Source organism: Nomia melanderi, chromosome 10 (genome assembly GCF_051020985.1).
Source record: "Nomia melanderi isolate GNS246 chromosome 10, iyNomMela1, whole genome shotgun sequence".
Classification (NCBI taxonomy): domain Eukaryota; kingdom Metazoa; phylum Arthropoda; class Insecta; order Hymenoptera; family Halictidae; genus Nomia; species Nomia melanderi.
In genome coordinates this window covers 9131954-9149521 of record NC_135008.1, presented here as the reverse complement: position 1 = coordinate 9149521, position 17568 = coordinate 9131954, and the positions used below count along the sequence as shown (strand labels likewise).

General features: G+C 42.2%; 1 protein-coding gene and 1 long non-coding RNA gene across 4 annotated transcripts in view; both read right to left on the bottom strand.

The window, feature by feature from the left end:
* Window positions 1–17568, bottom strand: part of Fkbp14 (peptidyl-prolyl cis-trans isomerase Fkb14) — a 110140-nt gene that overhangs the window by 38111 nt on the left and 54461 nt on the right. The gene's annotated exons all lie outside the window — the stretch shown is intronic.
* Window positions 11881–17568, bottom strand: part of LOC143174966 (uncharacterized) — a 44159-nt gene continuing 38471 nt past the window's right edge. Inside the window, exon 3 of one of the 2 annotated variants that reach the window (XR_012999521.1) lies at window positions 11881–11929. This is a non-coding gene — a long non-coding RNA (uncharacterized LOC143174966). The remainder of the gene's footprint in view (window positions 11930–17568) is intronic. The other variant, XR_012999522.1, reaches the window with a different exon arrangement.

Genomic DNA, 17568 nt, shown 5'->3' with positions numbered 1-17568 from the left:
AAGAATTATTTATACTGTTTCCTATCAACTGTATTTCGAAGTGCATTTCAAACGAAACACTTAAGATACTACAAAATAATCAAAGAGAAAACGTAACGGAAACTCAAAGTGCAAAGAGAGTTAATATCCAGGAGAAAGCTTGTTCCTGGGGGAAAAGTCTGGATCACGTTCGCCATGCTTCTTCCTCGCGGCGATCGCCGCTTATAAAAAGGCAACAAGATTACATTCAATTGGCGGGATTAAACGCGGGCACGATCGCGCAGTAAATTCGATCGCGACTCGCGGACTCGCCCTTATCGGCGAAAGGCGGGCTGTCGTCGGTCGCCGGACGGCCGTCGGCAGAATGCGTGCGGAAATTGGATCCCGCTCCGCTCAAAAGGCTCTCTCTCTCGTCCTACTTGAAGGAATCCAACTGATTCCTTCGAGCTCCTCATTCCTATGCGAGTCCGCGACACCGAATCTAGGCAGGCTGGCGAATAAACGCGCCAGCTTCTACGCAAACGACCAAAGGGAAATAAGAATTGGACACGGCCAAATGTTTTTTCATGAAATTTTGACATTTTCTGAATGTGTTTCGACATTTTTGAAAGCATTGGGACATGGAAATTGCATCGAATGATTTTTATACGACTAGGAAGCAATTGAAAATATTTTGAAACGGAAGATGTATTGGTTTTAAGGGAAGTTTGTTTGAAAGTACTCCTATGAATGAAAAATAAAAGAATTGTATTGCTGCAATATTGCATTTTAGCTATTTTAACTGTACAGAAGTGCGACACGTTAATATTTTTAAGATCGATATTTTTGTACGAAAATATTAATGGAATTTCTGAAACTCATTCTGTTTGTTGTAACTCCGTTATATTCCAGTACAGAGTCTCGTTTGCATTTTTAAATTGTGTTTAGTGTTGGCTCGGTTCTTCTTTCTTTTGCAGAACGAGCAATATTGCTCGACGTCAGTCGACCCAAGCAAGCTTGATTCAATTAATTGCCCGTATGGTGCAGCATGTCGCAACGATGAAAATTAATACAACAGTTAATTGCCCTAACGGAACGGGACGGAGGGAAAATGAATTTTCCGTGAACGAGTTTTCGCCGATTGTAACGAGAAGTAGACAACAACGCATTCCCCGCGAATTCCGAACGCGAACGTTTGAACCGTCCGAAAAATTCAATCTCGGGCAATGAATTTTTGAAATTCCATTCCCTTTATTATGCTCCGCTGTTGTTTCGTCTACATTTTGTATATAACCAGTCTCGGAATATTATTTGAAACACACGGAATATTAATATTATCGCGGACAACTGCGCAGAAGACGGACAATATTATTTCGCGAGATGCATACCTTTATAATCATTTCTGTGTACACCGAGGCATTCTACCCGTGCATTTTATAAACAAAAGGATTCATTGGATTGAAATTCATATCCTCTCCAACAAAATGCAGAATAACATTTCGCTCTGATAAACAAAGCAAGTGAAACAGCAGAGAGGCAGACATCAAAATTTTCTGAATAAATTCACTAAACACAAAGGAATAATCACGAAATATAAAAGTATTTCCTTCAGTAAAAATTTCAATAATTAGAAGATGAAACATCAACTCACTAAAATCCTTCTGGGCTCCTTCATTTTACATTTCATACCTTTTAACATCAAATTTCATTGAACCACCGTCCTTTCTGAACCCTTTGCACTCGAGAGGCGACCCTCAATCGCCAGATGATTTGATACAGAAAAATTATGAACTCTCGTATTTACCATTAGCCTTTGTACACTGCATCGGTACGTGAAATATTGAGAGAAAATAGTTTTGTTACCTAATTTACGTATGATTTCTTGTTAAATTCATTTCATAGAATCTTGTCTATATCTGATTAGAAAGTATACAATATTTCAAATGAAAAACTGTCGAGTGCAAACGATTAATTCACGTAGTACAGACGAAAACAATACTCGCACTGAACCCGAGAATACGTTCGAAACGATATCGTTTCTTACCAGCATTCTGAATCGAATTCCCATTAAGTATCCAATTCCGGTTCAGGAAATTTCCAAATGAATTTCGAGCGGTATTTGCTTCCTCCAAAAACACGTGATCGGAAACGGCGTACGTGGTCTGCGACCGTGCGCGAGCCGTGAGCCGTTATTACAACTATTATCGTTTCGCAGTTCGAAAACGGTTTTAATCGGGTCGTTCGTTAACGAGCGTATCGGAATTTCGAACCGGTAACCGCTTTTTGTTTCGACCGTATAATCAAGTCGCGCGCCATGAAATGAGTTTCAAGGAATAAGGGCCATTCCGTGTAACGGAAATGTGGGTAGGTGCAGAGGAACGCGTTGCTTGACGACGGGTTGCAATTTAAAATCACATTCTCGGACAGTCGGGCTCGTCCGACGCGATTTTCCGCTACGTCAAGGTAGACGTAGCGCGTGCAATATCCCCGAGAGCTCCTGAACGGAGATTTAGTACGCAGTTTATTGTATCGAAGCTGAATGCAATTTACCATCAGCTCCGGTTACATTGTTCCGACGGCATTATCCGCGTAACGCGAATATTACGCCGGGAATTTCAAGACGATCTCCGGGAGACGTCGACACTACACGGGAACACGGAATTGTTTGCGAATTGTTAATCTCTTCGAGGATGTTTGTTGTTACTGCTCTTATTATCAATGGAATTTTTATCGAGTAAATATTTCTTCGGCGTTTATACTTTAAGTATTCATGAATTTTCGGTCTGCTTATCGGATGCATACTTTATTATACGTGTTACTATCCGCGTTTATTATATTAGGTTCGCTAAGATGCTCGTCACTATAGTTTTTAACGCGAAGTTTAGGTATATTGCAATGTAAACATTATAAATAGGTGAACCAAAGGATTCGATGACGGCTTAATGAAATTCAATTCAAAGAAATTTGCCATAAACATCATTTAAAATTTAAAACAAATCGAATTTTCGTTGAGCGCATTCTCAATTATTAGCATCGATTTTTGGCAAGTAAATATTCCTGTAGTATTTACTTTTTAAACATCGAATCCTTTTTCCACTGTCCCTCGCCGATATTTTTTGTTTCTTTACGATAAAATAAAAACACGTGAAGTGCACGGCCGTTCAAACGAGTCCAATAAATATTCCTATAAGCAATAACATTTTTGTTTAGTCCGTTCCGGCTCGTTTACCGAGAAAAATAATTTCCTCGAATATTTACGAGTCTGACGAAAATCGTTGTTTGCTCGCGATAAACTACGGAAACGCAACGAGCGCCGCGCCAGCCGATTCGCCGGGAAAATGGATTTCGCTCGCGAATTCGGCCTTTTCCCCGGTGACAAAAGAAATATTCGCAAAGTACCAATTTTGGGGCATCCGGCCAATGGATTCTCCCCGGGACGTTCATAAATCCAAGGAGCACATTTCGATCGGTACAGAACTAGTCGCGTTTGCAGTTGCGCTCGAGGGGTGGCTAGGGGGTGGGTGGTAACTAGACAGAATTCTGCGTCAGGTCGAATTTGTCGATTGGTCGCGAGAAGTTCGCGTGTTAACACTTGACCGCCATGGTGGTCACCGATGACTGGAGCTTCTAAATTGCTTGAAAGCAATTACAGGAGACAATGATGCTGAATGAAAATATTTAGTCACATAATGTAAGACGACAAGTGTGAGCGTAGTGTGAAGATGAACAAGTGTGAACGTAGAGTGAAGATGGCTGATCACAGCGACGCACAATGCGGCTGCCTATGAACAAAACTCCAAAATTCGACTATTCACACAATGAAAATTGAAGATTACCAATGTCTTGCTAAGTAGTCCCTGCTATACAAAATGATTTTCGGTTCAAAAATATAAATTTCCTGCAAATCAATTCCATTTCTCTATTTGCATAACGTTTGAACCGAAACGCAAAATACCCATTGTCATTTAAAGAGCTTTATTATATCCCCATAATACAATTAGAAATATAATTGCTTATGCGTAGCTCTATACTTTACAATTTTTGCCTGAAATATTATTTTGTATCACTCATACTTTTTAAGTTATTGACTTTTTCCCGGAAAACGGCCGTTTGGCCGCACTGTGCGACGTGCCGCATCGACGCTCGAGACCAGCAAGTTCGAAGAGGAAATGTTGGAAAAAGAAATTTCGAGAAAGGAATGTAGAAGAATGTTGGAGAAGGTTCGATTGAGATCAGTTTCCAGTTCAGAAGTGTTAAAAGATCGAGCGGCATGTTCGTGGCATCAGTCAATTATGAAAGACCGATGTAGCCGCGTCTTGTGTAATTAAAACTCTTACACAATTAACGTACGTAACTGAATAAAAACAACAGAAACGTAAGGAAGTAATACAAAAATACCTTAAAAGCTAGCAAAAGCTTGAAGGTAACTTAATCTATCATTTAAAAAATCAGTGCACTAATCAGATAAGCAAGATATAATCGAAATTTCCAGTGGCACGGAATGTGTTAATTCAACAACTATGACACTAAATAATTGATTAATTGATTCTAACACCATTTACCTTTATTACGAAAGAATATTATACGAAATGCTGAAAATTCTCGTGGCAGTAAACGTGCTAAATCGGCTCTGAATTTCGCCCGTGAAGCGCTGGCGGGTCTTCCTGGTAACGGTTCAATGAAATCGAAACACGAGGGGCCGGCAGAACAGACTGGGAGGAAGAGGTTTATACGAGGACGCGCGAGAGGATACGCGAGGAAATTTTTATTCCTCTAAAAATCTCCGGTAAACTCCCGTCGGGGGGCCCTTTTCATTTGCAGTCGCCCCTCTGCCCACCCCCTCGCGCGCACACATCTCCGACCTCTCTGTTTCGCGAGGCAACGGGAGGAAACACGTCGAACCGTTACTTTGCTTGCAATGCGCGTCGCAGTTTTCGAATTTGACAGCTCTTTCGCCTATCTGTTTTCGTCAGGAAAGCTGGAAAATGCGGGGTGCCCGTTGCCAGTCGATTTCATAAAGCCACGCGTTCCACGCATTGGCCGAACGGCTGGTTCCCTTGTGCGTGTCGCGTCGTTAACGCGTTAAAGCGCCAAAAGAAAATTCTTGAAACATGTTTGTCGCTTATTTCATTTACGACTCACGTGAGTATCGATGTGGAATCGATAATTGTATATTTAATTATATTCATTTTTTTCTAACATTATATTTATATATATATGTGTAAAGAAATTAAGGAATTCTGGTGGGCTTTCTATGTGAATAACATGACGAAAAGGATTTTTTAGAGCTTCGTATTTAAAAAAATGAAATAAGGTATATATTATGTAACACGTTGAAATTTCAAATGATATTGTTATTTTTATTCGAAGCACGCGTTGGTATAAAAATAAACATCCGGTCGTATACGACGGTTAATGGTTCGTACGAAGTTAACTTTCGTAGTAACGCACCGAAAGATTTGAATTATTCCAAGATCTCTATGATGAAAAAATCTTGTTACAGTAATTACTGTAGCAAACCTTCGCTTCTCAGCGTTTGCTTCGTATATTTTTGATCCCGTCGGATGTTAACGGACATTGGTTCGGTAATCAACGCGTTAAATCCATGTTTGCCGCGCGATGGCCGCGCGTGGAATCGAATCCGCGTCGTTTGCCGTGAATGAAAATGGCCTTATGACCAACAGTGAACGGAATCAGTTCGGCCGTCGGACGAAATACACCGTTCGTATTCGTTTGAAAAGCGAGCCAAAGCGGGGAGGGCGATACTCGCTCGTTTTTCGAGATGAAACTGTTCGTAGAGAGCCCTCGTGTCGCGAACTCGCGACTCATATCGTGTTTTCCTCTTACGCGCAGATTCTGGTTTACTGGTGCGTCTCGGTTCTTCGGTCGACAGTGCTTTGAGAACGCACGTGGAATTCCTGCGTCCTTTTTCTACGATTTTCCACGCGTTTCCTGAATTCTTTCTCTGCCTTTAACGTCATCGAAAATGCACTGTTGAAATACTAGACAGATAGTATTCCTTTGTGCCGGACGCTGACGTTAAAATGTCTAAGGATCGTGTTGTTTTGGCGATTCTTTGGGGTTTCAAGGGGACGCTTGTTGCTTTCGGCGCATTCAAAGTGTGGTTGAACCCGCTCCTTGAAACGGGAATAACGTTTATTGGGGACTCGTCGGGTTGATCTATCGCCGAAACAAATGGCCCGATGTTTCACGGCGAATTTGTTGAATTATTAATAGGCAAAACGCGTTACGACCGAGTTAAGTGGAAGGTATAGTAGCTCGATCAATTTTTCATCGTTCACCGTAAAGTTTTATGTCTGTCTATAAAGTCCCTTTCATCGAGTTTCTCGTTTCACTCTTCTTAAACTTCCTAGATGAATGTCAATATCCTACAAAATCGAAAATTGATTCTATACGGTCAAACGTTCCATTTTCCACGAGAAACTCGAGTTCAGTTTCAATAGTCAATGGGCTACAGAACGAACAAAAGATTGCGGCGAAACACATCGCTCGACAACCTTATCGAAACCACTTATCGCTCAAAGGATCCTCGCGTAACATAAATTCTAAAGCAGATTCACAATTATCTGTTAACAGCTTCGCCGCGGTGTTAGCATACACATTAAATTCATATTCATCTCAATTACTCTTTCGGCTCTATTACGTTTCCCGCATTCATGTTTATAATGAATACATAAAGATTCGCGGTCTACTCGTCATATGAATATGTATATTTCACTCGGCAGTCATTATACGCTCCGGCCGAAACGCGCCTGCGATTCGATCCACCGAGAAAATAACGGAAGCTCATCGGCGACAAATGGTCCGCGCGAGATGATGCAGAGTAGTAACCGTAATAAGCAAGTATCGCCGGATATCGGGGGCAACGGGGGGCGCGCGGGCACGTGGCGGCGGCGGCGCGATATCAATGCGTCAAAGTCTTTGAAGCTCCATTTCACTGAAACGCGGGAATAGCGTAGCTGGCTCGACGCGTTGTCGCTTTTGACGGTGTAACCGAGGGCCGGTGATCTACAGTGCAGTCACACCGTAAAATCATGACGTTCCGAAACGGTCTCGTAGCAACGCGGCCTCATATTTCGCTTTCCTTACAGCCCGACACCGTTTCAACGGAGCGAGCGGGTCCGTCGTCGTCGTCCATCTTACGTTACACTGTGAATTCAATTACACGGTGTGCAGAGACTACCAGCGAAAATTCTACGCGAGTGCTGCCCGAGTATTTCGACGCGAAACCGGAAGCGTCGGCCGAACAAGAAGCCTCTTTAGTATGAAATTTCACATTTTTCTGTTACTTATAATCGTTGAATTACGAATCTGCGAATTTGAAGATGATTGATATTGAATGAAAATGTTTAAACTATTGATGATGAGATAACAGGATAATGTGAGGATAGTGACATAAATTGCGAGACGAGTGGCGTCGAATAAAAACGCTTAACAGCATTGGTAATTAGATGATAGGTTAACGTAAGAACTCGATCAAATAGTTAATAATCAGCGTATTTTTGCAGCGAAAGGACAAAATATATAAAACACTGAGGTCTTTCGAGTGGTTTGTTTTGTAATCGATACAGTGAATCAGTGGTCTGAATAACAAACTTTGTATAATGAATGAGTAATTTCTGTAATTAACTGTGACAACAAATTAGCTACTTTCGCAATCAATCGGCAATTTGTTACTGAAACAATGGAAGCAAAAACGAGGAAAATGACTGCGCCAAGGATTCTACCATTAAATTCAGCGAAACAGCATTGCTGATTTACGCCGTTCAAAATCGCAGTGTCCATATAATCCGAGTTCTATCGCTGCGATAAATTATCACCGCGAGTACAGCTGCACCGTTCGTTCTGGTGATCCCTTTAAAACCGCCGTCTAATTATTTAAAACATCACAACGAAATTAAGCGTTATAGCCAGTGCTACGAGTCCCACTTTGAACCAAGATTAATCGATGCCCGTCCGCAAAATTTCGCCCGATCAACGTAACTCGGCGTCATTGTATCCGTTGGCTAATAAAATTTTAAACTAGCCGCCTCATTAAGCTGAACTCGAATCGAAATCAATTCTTTGGTCTGCTTACCGAACTCAAACATCATTACACGCGCTATTACCCGCGTTTATTATAATAGGTTGGCCAAAATGTCTTGTTACTTTACTTCTCAATGTAACGTTTCTATTATAATATACCAATAAATATTGCAATCAGGTAAATGAAAATCAAACAGAGAGTTTTCTAATAGATTGCGTAGTTCAATGAAAAATTTCTCTTTAAACTCCATTTAAAAATGCGTCGAAACTCTTTAGTCAATATAATATTTCATCGATACGAAGGAACCACAAAGAATCGAGGCCCCTTCTTTCAGTGCATTTTCAATTGTCAAACTCATTCGCATTGCCAGCTCTGTAAACATTAATGCGCGCGAATCGATGTGCTTCAGCTCACGAAACGATTTCGTTTCATTAGCCGAACGGTTCGAGCCGAACGCACTTTTCCCCCGCGATACGGAAGCAATTCGCTCGCGGTTCGCGTACCTTTCCCGAATTCGAAATTTTGGCTCCGGACAAAGAGTCCGGGCAAAATTGCGCCATTGCGCGGACCGTTCTTCACCTTTTCACCGGAATCGCGCCTGAAATGTCCATTACGCGGATGATTATTTGACGATTCACTCGGTTTTTCGGCTTAGTGACCCGACTGCGGCGCGTTAAAGTAGCCAAATACATTTGTACAAATCAGGGCTTATGTCTGATTAATAGGAAGCACGTTTTTATCGCAATAATTGGAATTCTTTCGAGAAGTTAATTGTTCTATGGTCTACGCATCTTTTCCAAAATCACGTGTCTATATTTCAACTATCATTGCAAATAATTAATTCAGTCTCTTTCCATTCAATCACATTCGAATGAGGTCAAAGGCAATTTTAAATTCAAAGAAAGCATACTCCTTTTGTCACTAATATTTCAAACAAACAAATTAAAAGAACCGAAATCAAACAAATTGAAGTCACTGTGTATCTAACATTTCTCACAACTTCCCAATATCTCTGACTCATTCCTTTGAAGCAAAGCGTTTTCGTTAAGCAACGATTTCCATCTTCAGAAGTAACGAGGACATTAACAAGGAATCGCTCGCCAAGATGAACGAAGCGGCGTGGGGAGAGGACGAATATCAATGATCGTTTAATATTGCATTCGGCGCGAAGATTCAGCAGCGCGTACGCAATGAAACGCGGCCGCGATGCCGGGACAATACCGGGGCTCGGTTTAAGCGCGAAAAATGATATTCCTCAGACGTCGTAAGTCAAGGTATCCGTGGGAAACGCGAACCGTAATTTCGCCCGGTAAATCTGCGACGCTCGTAAATCGCTTTATGGGAGACCGCCGCTGCCCCTTACCCTTGCTTTCCCTTCGAAGGATCCGTGATGGCGACCTGATATACGGATACTTAATATACTCGATCTTACGACAAACTATACGTTCACGTCGATAGACACACAGTCGTTATTAAGTTCGATGAAAGGGGCCGGTTGTACGGGGAATAAAGCTGTCTACGGTCTCTAATATCCGACAGGCAACGTTCGTTCGTTCGACGACTGACCGGGAACCGTAGCGGGGAAAATGTGTAAAAGATGGTGATAAAAGTGAACAGGTCTTTTAACCTGATTTAACTCGAGCTTCATCTTATCTTGCCCCTATTAAGAAAATTCTTGTGAGTTACGATGTCGTATTACATTTTTATTTTCATACATCAACCCTTTGTACTCGAAAGTTTTTCACTAGAAACATTCAATGTTTTCCAATTACTTAAGAAACAACGCTTCAATATTTCACATATCGATGCGTTATACGAGGGTTAATATTATCTATCAAACCTTACAAATTTACTACATCAAACTGAGTGACTGAGAATCACCTCTCGAGGGCAAAAAGTTGAGTTGTGCGTACGTTGGTCTTCGGAGAGACGTCAGGACCAAGAAATATTTTAGTTTCTTAGTAAAGTTATAAAGCTGTATTAGTTATAGTCTTCGTTTGGAAGTTCATTGTAATTTGTTGGTGTAACTACTTATTAATAGCTTATATTTTTCATTGCAGATGTAAAATAAGTAATCGTTAGTAATAATGTGTTAGAACTGGCAAAATAGGTTTGAATGAACAAGAGAATAATGAAGACCTCCATCACGAACATTGCCCAAGTTCCCCCAGGTACCCCGAGAACAAAGAGTATCATAAAGAAGCCAGATGCGAAAAACAAAATTGAAAACTATCCTTTCAACGGCCCCTTAATGACTTTCAAGAAGTCCCTAGACTTTCTCCGGTAACCCAAAAGCATAATATCATGCAAATGCCCAGGACCGGCACTTTAATTCATCTGAAAGTCTTCCTCGGGCCGCCGTGGTACGCGAATAACTCCGATAATTCAACCGTTTCCACGTTGGAAATTCACTTTCGCGCTGAGTCCCCTAAACCGATCGATACTTCGTTACGCGTAATTTCCTCTTAAGGCAAAAACCGTTCGAGAAAACGTTCGTACACCCTGTATAAGGATCGGTGGCAGCGACGCAGCGATGGGGAGGGAAAATATCAAGTCCCGTTGACACGGGTGCAATAAGTCGGCCCAGAAATTGCATTATCCCCGAAGAAGAACGAGGATATTCGAGGTCGGGGTTGCTGGCGCCATTTTAAGGACACGGCGCGGCGTATATGAAATTTCCATATTCGCGGCGAAAAGTGCCATTGCCTCGTCTCGCGGAGAACGAAGACAAAGGAATAGAGAAGGCGGAAAACGGAAGGAAGGAAAAAAGAGGGAAAATAGATGTGTAGATGAGTCGACGTCTCAGGCTGGTCCAGGATGCCGAGACAGGGGCTTGTGAGAGGAAGATGGCGAAACATTTGCAATTCTCAGGGACTTTCGCAGAATATCCGACGGGAAAGGCAGCCGGCTCAACCTCTGCCGCATGAAATCTTCTTGGAGGTCGTGTATCAGCCATGGATGCGAGCTGTCGCATCGGTGCAGCGGCAGGTGCAGCTGCAGCCTCTACGAAGGCAATAATCGCAATAGAGACGGAATGCTTTGGGACAAAGCGATACACGAGCGAGCTCTAGCCAGAACACGTCGATTCCACCGCGAAAATTGACCGTCTCGTTGTTTGGGACTGATGAATTTGTTAGCCGAAAATTGGGGACTGCGGGTGGAGATGCGAATGGATTGTTTGAGATAGTTTCGGGCATAAAAGGATTTAGTATGGAGGAACTAAGGACTGCAGTTTCAGTTTGAATTGTCTGTTGTTGATTTATATATTCCATATTGCACGGAAGCATTCTGAGAAAATATTTGAGAAATACGGGAAAATATTAAAATATAAAGTGGGAAACATATTTGAAAACGTATTAACAAAATTTTTCCGGTTTCTGAATGACTTCTTTAAAGTTCTGAATACATAAAGGATTTATGTAATTTTTTAGATATACGAAAAGATACATTAAAAAGTTTAATAATTTTGAAAAATTGTTTCTGTAAAATTACTTCGTGTTCACTGGGTGGAGTAACAAGGAATGTAAGTAGAAATCCTGCGTGCTATACATTTTCCTCTTTTACCTACAGTTAACCCTATGTTATTCATTGATGCAACCCTTTCCTTGTGTATCGGAAACGTACATAAGCACGAGACACTTAGGGTAAAAGATTGTATCGTTGGATTACAAATGCTACGAGACATTTTCCACTGGCACAAGAGTAAATTGTACGCAATAATGCTTTCCGGCTGGCTCCTAGAAACTTATCACTAGCAGAATGCACCTCGTAGAAGGATTAGCTTCGCGACGAGGGTTGGAGGCGAGCGGTGACGAACGACCGGTGAATGGTCTTTGACGCGAGTAGAACAGCGTGACTGTTGGGTCATTACTTACGCCAACGAGGACCGTGAGGAATGATCGTGCACATAGACTTTAGCCTCACCTGTAACAGAAAGAAAGGTGAAATTGTAGATTTTTATTCGGTCCACTAAATCGAATTTATTTAACGCTAGATTTACGATCGATCAATTGAACGCATGCTGAATTTTAAAAATATTATTTGGTAGATGTTTACCGATTTTGGTTGATGCAATTACACGAATACGTAAATGAAGGAACATCAGTTTTTATAGGAACAGTAAAATAATAATTACTGCTGAGCAAACATTGGAATCACTTTGAGGCATTGTTAATAATTTTAAAATTATTTCATGTGGTTATATATGTGTTAAAAGAAGTACCATTTCAAAGTGCCATTTTGTCATTTCGAATATATTATGAATGTCCTGCTCTTCATTAAATGAAAATATCCGTGTGCAGCGAAGAAAAATATTTTCTAGACACCGAGCCTTAATTATTATTCTGTTCATCCATAAATCAAGGGGCTAAAAGTAGTGTGAAAGAGTATTGCATTTCTCAATCTCGGGAACAGCGGAAAAGTCACGCCCGTGTCACAAGCTCGATTTATAACTGTCATGGTGGTAAGGGGATTTGATCCGATACAATCCGAGATGCAATCGCACACAATGAACTTATGATAGTTAATAAATTCCCGCGTGTTTCAATAATTCTATTTGGTAAAATTGAATGCCCATGAATTACCCCAATTAATACATACGAACGATATTCATTCGTTGATAAACATTGTTTTAGCGCGCCGATCAGCGAGTTTGATAAAGGCTGCTTGTAATCGTTATGACAATCGGACGCTGGCTCACCTATGACGATAAACCGGAGCAATTAGACAAATTTAAAAGCTGCGTGGTTTATGAGCTTACGTAATTTGTAGGTATATTTGGTCGCCTACTGTTTATAGTACTTGCAGTACCTTTATTAACCTAAAAGACATTATACAGTAATCGACTGTGCATATTAATGAATTAATTCACGGAATTCTGAATATAATTTAACATGTCCCCTGTTTTGAAGGAAAATTAATTTCACCTTTGTCATTTCGTATCGTATGCAGTAATGGCCAATAAAGCTGCAGGATACTTATAAAACTGGTAATGAAACAGGTTTATTTCAATCTGTTTCTTTTTTTTACAAATAAAATTCTCATTATACAGCACCACAGACGACAACCCATTAAAAAAGGATGAAACCAAAAATCTTCATATTTTTAGAATGGTAAGGTTATCATGACCACTACTTGTAATACATTAACTGAATCTTAGCATTATGTAAGTACCTCAATTGTCAGTGAAGCCGTTCGAAGTAACTTTTTCCTCTGCCTGTCGTTCGAGAGAGAATATTTGAAGAACTCATAGCAAAAAGGTTCATTATAACGTAACGTTAGACCAGTTGAGCGAAATGAGAAATACGTTATCCGAGTGGCTCCGAGGTCCGTTAATTAGAAGTACGGTAATAAGGGATATTAAGATTTCATACACCCCCGAGAGGCACGGTGAGCCTTGAGAAACGGCCATTAAGTTGCTCTGGCTGCTCTCTCAGCGACATCGCGGTCGGTGCAGCTGTGTCTTTACGAAACGAAGTTACTAACTTGCGAACAAACAAGATTATCATGTACTCGGAACGAATCGTCAAGGTAAATACATGGAAAATTCTCGTTGCCTGGCGGTTGTTATCGTCTAGCCATTCCTCCACGAAAACATGCATCGTGAAATAATGACGCGCCTGAGAACATTTTTTAACCTGCCTCTCGTTACTCGGGGCACCAATTCACTTCGACAACCAAACACGCGTCGCTAAAAGAATAAACGAAACTAATGTAACAAAATTAAATGTAAACAGCATACCGGTTTACCAGATTCAATGAAACCTTCGCGGAATAATGGTTTACTTTGCGGCGAATTGTTTCTTATGTTTATTCAGCGATCTACAATTACCTCCATTATCGTGAATACGTTATTATACTAAAGAAGAAACAGGAATAACCTCGAGGTCTCTGAAAGCGCAACACAAATACGAAAACTTCAACAACCATAAAATATTCCCCCGTCGATTCGTACGATATTATTCGTTATTTTATTCTAAATATATTCGCGTCATTAAAAATAACAGGTGAACGAAACAATTTATCTACGAATGTTTGAAGAGATAAGTAAATATTATCATCTATCATGAGTATTTGCGAGGACGATTGTTGAAATAAATTCATACGCGAACAAGAGCACTCGCGTAAATCTTTCCGGGGTTCGCCGAAATAAATCGCCTCGGCGGAGATGAGAACAATTAGCAGCAGAAAAGAAGCAAAATCACCGGCGGACCCCGGGCAGCTACATAATTTTCCAGCTGCTTTACCGCCAGACGAACGAACAGTATTTTCCTACCGGGCCGGGAAATCGCGAATTTCGCGGACGATAAATGCCGATGGCCCGGCGGAATGTAAATCGCGCGATGAAACTTTACGGGATTAAACAGCGCTTTGTATCGTTTCGCTTTCTGTCCGCGCGGCCATCGCAGCTTTTTAAACGGCGCAACGATCTCGCTCGTGGCGCCTCGCTTTCACTCTCTCTCCTTCTCTCTTTGTCTCTGTTCTATGCGGAGAATTCACCGTTTCCGAGTTCATTTAGCCGCTTCAGAAAGCGTGGCTCTCGCGCGCCTCGCTGGAATTTTATAATCGACCATTTACGATTCATGAGCGGCCGGAAACACGGAATACAGTTTTAAATTCACCGACCGGAATTCCAGCGAAACAGTCCGACCGAACTCTGACCTTTTTGAACTCGAATATTCACCGCGCGTCCGCGGGCACGATATTGATAAACACTATCGAGAAAACTTTCATCAACGAAGGAAGTAGTTGCACGCTTGATTTTCCGGGGAAATGCGTTTCTGTTCGAGCACTTTGCTTTACGTACATATAAACGTTCCCGCGAATGCTTGTTTATTGATTCGTTATTGTAAATATCTCGTTGTTAATTAATTAATCCAAACGAATCGACGATAGGCTTATATTTCACTTCAAACGCGATTCAAAAGCCTCAAACTTCACGATAACACCACGACTTTCCAATCTCCATTTCATCAAATTATTTTGAATTTTAAAAATTCTAATATCCTAATTTCAATTCCACAGAACCTTTATACATAAAAGAAAGCTTTAAAACGTCTCGCCAGAAAATTCAAACTTGAAAACTCTCGCTTGTCTTCTCGAAGAATCCTCCCCTGAACAATCCGCAACGTATCTTGCAGCATTTCCTCCCCGAAATTCGTGGCGCAAACAAGAAAGGGGCGTCCGTGGCTAAACGGTCGGGGGATTGTTCGTCCGGCGAGCTTCTTGTCGCGGGAAGGACGGGCGAAGCATGAGACGCTGGCTAACGGCGGAAACTTTAAAAAGTAAACAGCTCCCGGAGAAATTCAATTTCAAGTCGGGAGTGGGAAACATCATCGAGCGCTTCGGTCGCGGTGGGCGAGCATTGAACCGTTCGCAAAAAACGACTCGCGGTCCTCCACCCCCGGCCCGGAAGCCGATCGACGACGCTAGGGACGGAGCTCTTCGCGAACGGTCGTCACCAAAAGTTCCCAATTTAACTTTCGGTCCCGTCGACGTCGATTCAACTTTCCATCGCGGCAGGCGGCCGGTAACGAACGTCGGGGGCTGGAAGACCCAGTCGGCTGTCGCAGCGGCCGGGGAGGCGGATGAAGCAAGAAAGAAGCACGGCACAGCGGACAGGGGGCTGGAGAGAGGGAAGGCGGAGCGCGGAAATCCGTTCTCGCACCTCGAGTTTGTTGCAGGCGGGCGGAATTAAGAGCCCGAGGCGAAACGGACACTCGACCGCCCTATATTTCACCCTCTGCCGAGCACCTTCAACCCTCCGATTAAACATGTTCGTATCTTAGGCTGTGTTTACAGTAGGCCACGTCTGCGGCGGCTGTCAACAAGTTAAAAGTCGCAGGGGTAAAGGGACTCGGCCATATACTTCACTTCGGTCTTATCAGGAAGCACAGTTACACGACTCGATGTTCAGCGAAACGGTAACATAGTGAAATATGGTAAACGAAACACTTTCCTACGCTCCTCGATGATTTTAACCCTCCAACCGCGGTCTTGATTTTTTATGTGAAATCGCGTGCCAGTTTTATTTATTATGCGGATGCGTCTTGAGAATGAAATAAAAAGTAACTAACAATACTAATAAATGGTAACTAATGATAAAGTGTTCAAGAGAGGTTAAAACCCAATTGACCACGAATATTGTAGAAAATATTTAGAACGCGAATTCCGCGTTGCCCGCGGTTGGAGGGTTAATAAATCGCAGCACTATGCAAACGCAGCTGTATGCGTTGCCCTTTGACAGGCGTCGCGTCGCGTCACCTCTGAATCGTCGCAGAAAAGGTGGCGGGCCGAAAATTATCGTATTACCACACCTTAATTACGGCTGCTGGGGCTGAAACGGGACGGGAATGAGATACAAAGGACGCCGAGATGTGCAGGGACCCTCTAACTGAGAGCTCGGTTAATTAGCAGGGAAATCATTTCTCGGCCATTAACCAAGCGACCACAGCAGCACTGCGAAGGAGGTGCGAGATCGTGGATTGTCTGCGGAAGACAATGGGCCCGGTGTCGTTCGCTCCGACATATGGCGAGCTAAGGGCTTGGGGGTGGAACGGTAAAATGGTCGACGCTCAGATCGATCTCTGCGACTCGACTTCGTCCTGCCGATGCATTTCACTTCTTGGGACTCGACAGGTATTAATGCCGAAGTCTGCTCGACGCGTTCTTGTCACGCTGGACGTTCGACTTGTAATTGCACGGCCGGACATGTCCGCCGCTGCCTGCCGGCCGTGGGATTGATCGCGTGACGGCTGTCCGAACGCACGACGTATTGTCCTGAAAATTGCGTCGGCCCTGAGGAACGACGGTTTTGAATTTTTCGAGGGTGGTTTGTTTCGGTATTTTGCCGGATATATGTATGTATATATATATATCTATACATGCCGCGTAGAACGATGGTTTCTATTGTCTCCTACTGGAATACTCGGGTCGTTGCATAGTGCAACGTGCAAGGTGACAATTCGAATATTTCAAACATTATTATCTGCATTTGAATTCTGGAATATTTAAATTGCGAACGTTGTAATTCGGATATAGGGGTTACTGAATATTTAAACCAGCACTGAAGCTTTAATCCTCAAATTATTTGGCATTCGAATTATGAATATTGAAATTTGAATATTCTAATCTTTAAATATTAACTATTGGAATTTTAATATTTAAATCGTAAATATTGAAATTCTAATTGCCGACTGTTCAAATATTTAAACTATCAACGTTGAAATTTTAATATTCAGATCACGAACGGGGAAGTTTGGATATTTAAATTTACAAGTATACGAATTATAAATGCTGAAATTTGAATATTTATATTTCCGACGCGGATGTGGGGATTGGGCGAAGAATTATCGTCCACCGAGCTGGTAAATGCTGCGTGCTTTTAGATTCTTTATCCCTGTGATAGAAGGTTCCGGCCACGCTGCGGTCCGGGAGGAAATACGCGACTGTCCACCAAAAAATACTGCAAATAGCGATCACGGATGGTCGGCGGATTGCTTCCGCAGCTGCGGTATCCGGGGTGTTAAGGGACGATGGCCGGCCGCCACGCCGGTTCAACGATC